Source organism: Chiloscyllium punctatum, chromosome 25 (genome assembly GCF_047496795.1).
Source record: "Chiloscyllium punctatum isolate Juve2018m chromosome 25, sChiPun1.3, whole genome shotgun sequence".
NCBI lineage: Eukaryota > Metazoa > Chordata > Chondrichthyes > Orectolobiformes > Hemiscylliidae > Chiloscyllium > Chiloscyllium punctatum.
Window position 1 is genome coordinate 50,204,269 of NC_092763.1, and position 8,818 is coordinate 50,213,086.

General features: G+C 38.8%; 1 long non-coding RNA gene across 1 annotated transcript; it reads right to left on the reverse strand.

Moving 5' to 3' along the window:
- Positions 1-2,204: 2,204 nt before the first annotated feature.
- LOC140495936 (uncharacterized) lies at positions 2,205-8,563 on the reverse strand. Its single transcript, XR_011964129.1, has 3 exons — positions 8,429-8,563; positions 7,667-7,874; positions 2,205-6,536 (listed from the first exon to the last, which is right to left on the reverse strand). It is a non-coding gene; the product is annotated as an uncharacterized lncRNA (long non-coding RNA).
- Between the last annotated feature and the right edge of the window lie 255 nt (positions 8,564-8,818).

Here is an 8,818-nt window from a genome sequence, read left to right on the forward strand (position 1 = left end):
TTCAAATCTTCTAGTGACTCAACTTCCTCTTCTGTCACCATGGCATGGGTGACATCTGCTTCATGCATTAAGACAAATGCAAAGTATTCATTTAACAGCTCAGCCGTGTCTCTTACCTCACATTGTAAGACTCCTTTTTGGTTCCTAATTTGTCATCCTCCTCCAAGTTTTACCATCCTTTTACAATTGACATGCCTAAAGAAGTTGGTGGGATTTCCTTTTGTGTTAGTTGCCTGTCTTTTTTTTAAAAAATCCATCTTTACTCCTTCCTTTTACTTTAACAAGTCCCTTCTGACCCTTCTGTATGCAGCTTCATTCTCAACTGTATTTAGGACCAAAGACCTGTCATCACTACACGTTTTCTTCTTTAATTTCATTTCTATCTCCTTTATCATCCTGAGAGCTTTGGATTTTGGGGGGATATACCTTGACTGTGCTGAAACCATCTCCTCTTTGAAGGTGGCCCATTATTCAAGTGTTTTTCCTGCGTTGATGGAGTCATAGAGTCACAGAGATGTACAACACAGAACCAGACCCTTTGGTCCAACGTGACCATGCCAACCAGTTATCCTAACCTAATCTAGTTCTATTTGCCAGCACATGGCCCATATCCCTCTGAACCCTTCCTCTTGCTATAGCCATCCAGATACCTTTCAAATGTTGTCATTGTACCAGCCTCCACGACTTTCTCTGGCAGCTCATTCCATACATGCATGACCCATCTGCTTAAAAATGTTACCCCTTCGGGCCCTTTTTTAAATTTTTCCCATCTCACCTTAAACCAATGCCCTCTAGTTCTGGACTTGCCCACCCCAGGGAAAAGATCTTGTTTATTTACCCTACCTAAACCCCTCATGGTTTTATAAACCTTTATAAGATCACCCCTCAGTCTCCAATGCTCCAAGAAAACAGCCCCGGCCTATTCAGCCTCTCCCAAAAGCTCAAATCTTCCAACCCTGGCAACATTCTTGTAAATCTTTTCTGAACCCTTTCAAGTTTCACAACAACCGTACAATAGGAGGGAGTCCAGAATTGCGCAGAATATTCCAAAATTGGCCTACCCAATGTCCTGAACAGTCGCAACGTGACCTCCCAACTCCTATACTCGATGCTCTGTCCAATAATGGAAAGCATACCAAACACCTTCCTCATTATCCTATCTACCTGTGACTTCACTGTCAAGGAACTATGAACCTGCACTCCAAGGTGTCTTTCTTCAGCAACACTCCCATGACCTTACCATTAAGGATATAAGTCCTGCTCTGATTTGCCTTTCCAAAATGCAACACCTTACATTTATCTAAATTAATCTGCCTTTCCCCCACCCATTGGCCCATCGAACAAAAAAACTTCCCTAATTCAGAGACAGGAGGCTCCATTGGATTCTGAAATACTCATTGCATTATTTTCTCCCCTTGTCATTTCAATTTCTTTCATTCTCCAGTGTATTCACACGGATTCAGTACCACAGGCTGCAGCAGGCAGACCTTCATGGTTGAGTCTAGATTATATGCAAATACCTAAGTAATTAAGGATGGAATCATAATCAAGCTTGATCCTGTTCACTCTCTGTTTCTACATGACTGTACTCTCCAGCATGTGGTAGTAGTCATGAGTGGGAGTTCTGTCTGAGCTTTCCATTCCCTTGGCTGAAGGACACTGAAGTTGTGAGGTAATTCACCAATTGCCACTTTGACTGAGATCAATTAATCCAGAACAGAGTTGAATTAAATCTGGATCTTCTAAGCTTTTATGATTGAGCATTATGCCTTCATTAAAAACCTCCAGTGAACTTAGTTGGCTATCAAACAATCTGTCAAATATTAGTGGTAGAGAGTAATTGCCTTTCCAGTAACACATTGTAGCTAGTTTCTGAAAAATAACATGCTCTAATATCACATAATCTTGGAACAATTTCCTCAAAACAGAAAGCTGATAAAAATATGTGAGTAATATTGAATATTTTCAGAAATGTTTGCATTTCTTGCAAAACTTAAATGAAATACATTTTCTAAATCAATGTATTGACTACAATTAAAACTACCTCCTCAACAAATATAACAAAGTGTGATTGCACTTTTCAGATGAGTCATTTGTGCTGAAATATCTTTTAACTTGTGGTTATGTTAAATGAGTCACTTTACTTTGCAAAGCTGTGTGTTTTTAACTTTGCATTTCTTACCCAGTATAGTGAACAGAACATGTTAAGTCGCAAACATAATTTTATTAATATTCTCGGTTTCATTTAACTTATACATTCTTCACAAATTTGGCTCAATCTGCATCATATCATATAAAGCAGTGTTTTCCATCTTTAGAAATTTTAATGCATGAATTTGCAAATTTAGAAATTGTGGCAACTCTGAAGATTTATATATATGATGAAGAAATAAGCTGTCAAGCTGTATATCTGAAGTAAAAGCAGAAAGCCTGCACCAAAACTGATTTCAGAGCTGATACATAGTGTCAAACTCAAATATTAGCCTGTCTATTCTCTTTTCAGAAACTGATGGAACAGTTACTCATTAGAGAGAGTTTTTATTTCTATTCTAAGCCTCTCACTAGCAAATAGTAATTTCTCTTCAAAGAAGATCACGCAGTGATAAACCTAAATGTGTGGAACATCTGAGGTGTAAATCATAGATATTTTCAGTTTTATTTACTAACCACAGATTACCAACTAGAAACATTCATCAGATAGAAGCAGTCTTTTGAACCTGTTGGCCAGGGGATTGGACCACAAGAATAAGGAACACTTGTTACAATGTATAAGGCTTTGGTGAGAACACACGTGGAGCACTATGTGAAATTTGGGCTTTATTTTGTTAAAAAGAATATACCCTGTACTTGCATTGGAGGTGGAATAGCAAATGTTAACTTAATTGATGTGTTGATGAAAGGGTTTTTTCTATGGTAATAGGTTGGGTCAACTGTGCCTATTTTCCCTGAAGTTTAGAAGAATGAAGGGTGATCTCATTGATACATGCAAGATTTTGAAGGGGTTTAACAGAGTCAATGGTGACAGATTCTTTGCCCTCACTGAGAAACCTAGAACACATGGTCACAGTCTCAGGCCAATGGACCAATCATTTTGGACTGAGGTTTGTGAACTGTGTTCTCTATCCCTAATGATTATGGATGATTCATCGTTGAATATATCGAAGGCTGAGATAAGCACACATTTGAACTCTCAGGAAAAGAGGCTGTGAGTGGGCAAGTGCATGCTCAATGGAATGCGATGGAGAAAAATGTGTGGTTATTCACTTAGGAAAGAGGAATGGAGATACAGAGTATTTTTTGATTGTGAGATTGGAAAGTGTTGATGTCAAAAGGTGTCTTTGTTAGTAATTCACTGAAAGCTAATAGTCAAGCAATTTGGAAGGAAAATTGATAGGCTATCTTTTATCACAAGAGGATTTGAATATATGATCAAAGAAGTCTTGCTTTAATTGTATCGTCACTGGAGTAATGTATGCAGTTCTGATTCCCTTGCCTAAGGAAAGATATAGGGAGCAGCAGAGATTTACCAGACTGCTTTCTGGGATGGTGGGACCCAATGAAGAGAGATTGAGGAGACTAGGCCTATATTCTCTGTAGGAGAAAGTGAGGACTGCAGATACTGAAGATCAGAGTCGAAAAGAGTGGCACTGGAAAAGCATAGCAGGTCAGGTAGCATCCAAGGAGCAGGAGAATTGTGTTTTGGGCATAAGCCCTGATGAAGGGCTTGTGAAGATCGATTCTCCTGCTCCTCAGATGCTGCCTGACCTGGTGTGCTTTTCCAGTGCCACACCTTTTGACTATATTCTCTGTAGTTCAGAAGAATGACAGATGATCCTATAGAAACATGCAAAATTCTTAAAGGGGCAGTCAGAGTAGATGCAGTAAGGATGTTACCCTGGCTGTGCGCTCTAGAATCGGGAGACATAATGTCAGAGTAAAAGACAAGTCATTTAGGACTAAAAAGAGGAGGAGCTTCTTCACACATAAGGTGGTGAATCAATGGAACTCTCTACCATAGTGAGCTGTGGAAGCTCATTTGTTCAATAAGTTCAGCTGAGAGTTACTAACGACATAAAGGGATATGAAAATAGTGAGGGAATATAACATTAATGTAGACAATCAACCATCATTCTCAAAGGGCTGAATGGTCTAATCATGCTCCTATGTTCTAAATGTAGGAGAGGATTTAAAATTGGATTTAAGCCAATCATCAGGCAGCATGGTGGCTCAGTGGTTAGCACTGCTGCCTCACAGCACCAGGAACCCAGGTTCGATTCCAGTCTTGGGTGACTATCTGTGTGGAGTTTGCATATTCTCCCCATGTCTGTGTGGGTTTCCTCTGGGTGCTCTAGTTTCTTCCTGCAGTCTAAAGATGTGCAGGTCAGGTGAATTGGCCATGCTAAATTGATCATAGTGTTAGGTGCAATAGTTAGAGGGAAATGGGTCTGGGTAGGTTACTCTTTGCAAGGTCGGTGTGGACTGGTTGGGCCAAAGGACCTGTTTCCGCACTGTAGGGAATGTAATCTAATCTAATCTAAAAAAAAATCAGCTAATGTCAGAGCAAGTTTGATAGACTACTCTGATCTATTCCTGCTCATATTTCTTCTTTTGAAATTTTTTTGTTGATGGGATGTGGGCATTGTCGACTAGGCCAACATTTGTTGTCCATACTTTATATATATGTGTCACTTACTAATGAAACATAAAGGCTCTTGCCGTAAATGCACGCGGCCTGTCCTGAAGGTGCTGAGAAATGGTTTGAAGCTTTGCTAGAGCATCCAGAGTAAACCCACACAGACATGGGGAGAATATGCAAAGCTTTAACAAAGGGTCAGTTAGACTCGAAATGTCAGCTCTTTTCTCTCCTTACAGATGCTGCTAGACTTGCTGAGATTTTTCAGCATTTTCTCTTTTTTGGTTTCAGATTCCGGCATCCGCAGTTATTTGCTTTTATCCAGTGTCTTTCAAACCATTTCTCAGCACCTTCAGGACAGACCGTGTGCATTTACAGGCCATGTCAACTATTTTCTCTCCTTACAGATGCTGCTAGATTTGCTGAGATTTTCCAACATTTTCCCTTTTTTGGTTTGAAAGACAGCCTGATTCTGCAAGCGATCAGAGAATTTTCTTTAAACTGATCCTAATCTTATCAAGATAACCCTCATACTTGCAATTAAATTTCAGATGGTGTAATGAAGACAAAAGTTTCAAATCAGTCAATGGTCTGTTGAATGCAACAATGGAAAAAATGTAACTTGTTTCTTGTTGATGACTTAAGGTGAATTCATAAGTACCTGTTTTATTAACTTGCTGGTTTCCACATTAACAATGTTACTTGAGGACAGAAATTTAGACAATTGACCTATGTTGAACATTATCAAATGTCCTCTCCAAGGAAGAACAGCTAGTCTTCCTGGTCCATTTATGTTAACTGATGGAGAGGCATTGATCACATTGTTCAGAATTTGCCTCCTGCAGAGGCAGTGATAGAATGTTCAGATATTGATGATAAATGGAAAAGGTGAAAAGGTGAAACCTGTCTCATTGAGAATGGATGGGGCCTAGACACTCTGAATATTTTTACTGTTCATGCAGGAAAATAAGTGCTGGATAAGCACCAGAGATTCAACTGTTTATTTACATTAATAAAAATTCTTATTATTTTAACAGTCTTAATATTGATTAAATTAAATTTCCTACAGTATGGAAACAGGCCCTTTGGCCCAACAAATCCACACCGACCCTCTGAAGAGCAACCCACCCAGACCTATTCCCCTACATTTACCCCTGACTAGTGTACCTAATGCTATGGACAATTTAGCATGACCTGCATATCTTTGGATTGTGGGAGGAAACATACGCAGAAATGGGGAGAATGTACAAACTCCACACAGACAGTAGCCTGGGGTGGGAATTGAACCCAGGTCCCTGGTTCTGTGAGGCAGCAGTGCTAACCACTGAGCCACTGTGTGCCCCAGAAAATTACTGAAGGAATGAAGTGCTGGGCAGCGCCTGTAGTTAACTGGACATGAACATGCGACCAGACAGATTTCAAGGAAATCGAAGTAACTACTGAGCTAAAGCCAGTGCCGAATATGTGGTTAGTGATGTCATGATATCTTACAAGCTGCCCATTAGTTTAATATAACGAGAATGTAACATCCATTTTGAAATAAACATTTTGAGGTGGGTACAGAAAGGCTCTGTAACATCTTAATAATAACCATTCCAACAGCTATTCAGTTCACAAAGTGCACTTAATTCACTCTGGGTCTTGGAAGCACGTGTACACATACATATGCAGATATTGGAGTCTCGTCAGTTGTATGCTTGTCAGCCTCGCCCAGCACTGGACAATGTTCAGCTGCGTTTCAGCTCTGCACTTGGGGTATTTGACAAACTGACACTGTTTTAAATTGAGTGTCTGAATTCAGCTTGTCAAATACACTCAGTGCAGAAGCTGTGATCACTTGACTCATGGATGGAAAGTTATTTTATCTTGGGTTATCTTGAATTTATCTTGAGTTTCTTGGTATCTGAAATAACAGTAAAGAATAAATACTGGAGCATGGATTTCAAATTATTATTGTGCTTAACTTTAGAAAGAAATTGATACAAGCTAAATACAAAAATGACCAAGCCATGAATTGCATAACATTCCAAATTTTCCAATCACTCTGATACATTGTTAAAGAATAGAAGTTATGGACTTGTTTTAATCCTTTTGGTTTTATCATAGATGTAAAACCATATTTTAACAACCCAACTATGAGAGAGAAAATAGTGATATTTGCTGTGGCCGAGTACATCGCCTGTAAACAATGTTTGGGCTGCAGTTGTGTTCAAGTGCAAATATGAAGGCTGCATGATGGTATTTTGTAATCAGTGAGGGTAGCAAAATAAATGCCACTGATTATCCTGGACACAGATATAGATCATAAATGAAGAAAAATAACTGGATGCATGTTAGGTACATGCAACACTATGTATTTGAGGAAAATGGAGTCATCTTACAATAAGGTTTTATAGAGTGAACACAATGTTACTTCCTGTGAGACTGCATGTTGTGTTAAGAGCTGTGGGCCATCACTTATACTGACGTTTGCATGTTACTTCCTGGGTATAAGACACTCCTGTGGCTCATATGCGCCTGAAGAACTGTAATGAAACTAAAATGTATTTAAAATAAAGCAGAGAACTGTAGCTGCTGGAGATCTGAAACCAAAACAGAAATTGCTGAAGACACTCAGCAGGTCTGGCAGCATGTTTATAGAGAAAACAGAGTTAATGTTTCAAGTTTCCAAGTGACAAGGGTCACTGGGCTCACAGTGCTAACTCTGTTTTCTCTACACAGATGCTGCCAGACCTGTTGAGTTTCTTCATCAATTTCAGTTTGTTTCTCAAAAAGTATTAGTTCCCCCTAGAGTGTAGTCTGTGGTCAAGAACAGCCCTTTGGTACTCACCTACAGCCACCTTTATCCAGATTTCAGTCTTGGGTAAAGGCTATCAAAGTATTAGTTTGATTCTCATTATGTTTATAAATTTACATTCAGCAGGCAATCATGACCCCTGGTCAATACTTCCCACTCCTAACCCAGGGCTACTGGGATCAACAATATTAAACTAACTATTGCCCCAGTTGTATCTTTATGGATTGAATACAGACCTTACTTTTAGGGTGCAGTACTATAGTGGGTGGTGTCTTTGCTGAATGGGCCATGAGGAGAGCACAAATGTTTTTCTCTCTTGTCGAGCTGCAATCACTTCAGAAATATGGAAGTCACATTTCTCTTTTGTCTTCTGAAGAAACAAAGGCTAGAAGAGAATGAAGTATCCGTTCCTCTGTAGTTTTCAAATATGTATTTTGTATCATTCTATGAAGAAAAAATAGTTTATTTGTTCCTTTACTTAAGCTTATTAAAATATGACAAATAATGTAAAAACAACTATGAAGCTCTGTAACCATTTTTACCCATGTTATTTATACCAACACGGAATTGCCAACTCCAGGCTAACTTCCACTTTATTGTCATCTTCTTCCTCTTGCCTCCTTTATGTAGGGGATTCAACCAAATTTCTCTAAGGGACATAAAGCCTTTCTTAAAAATGACTTTAACCAGGTCTTTACATTTCCACCTTATTTAAGTTTCATAAAATCCTTCTTTATAAGTTGAGCCAAAGCACGTTGCACAATTATTAAAACATTATTTTGGAGCTAGTCTGGGGATTTCTGATGTAGACACTTGCGCAGGAACGTAACCTGTTCCATAAACCTGTACAGATACCCATCAAATTAATGAGGATTAAATTGATGAAAAATTATTTAAATTAACTTTGTTTCAGGAAATTTTAAAATCAATTGTCTGAACATTAGAGTTTCCCAATAATTACAAAGTATTATTTTTGATGATAACCATTAATTTCATACCTGCATAGCTATATGTAACAGTCAAACCGACCAGAAGAATGGAGTCTGCTTCAGCTGTGGTGTTCAGTCTGTGGATAAATGAAGGCAGGCGGACTACCATCTGGTAATGAAGCAAATGTTTTTCAACTTCTTCAATATGCGTGGTTCTCTGAAATACAGAAGGTTGTCATATCGAACCCTTAAATCCCCAGCAGGAAACTCAAAATGAGGAAGATAACTCTGAGGTTTTGTTTGCAGGAAATATCTGTATGAGAAGTGACAAGATGACACAGTCTATTGTGAAACTAGAGGCTGAAGTGTTTTCTTTTCAACCTATACCAATATATAGGAGTTTCAAGCTGTAAGTCCAACCTGTTTTATATCTTCACTGAGAACACCACCTTCTGCAAG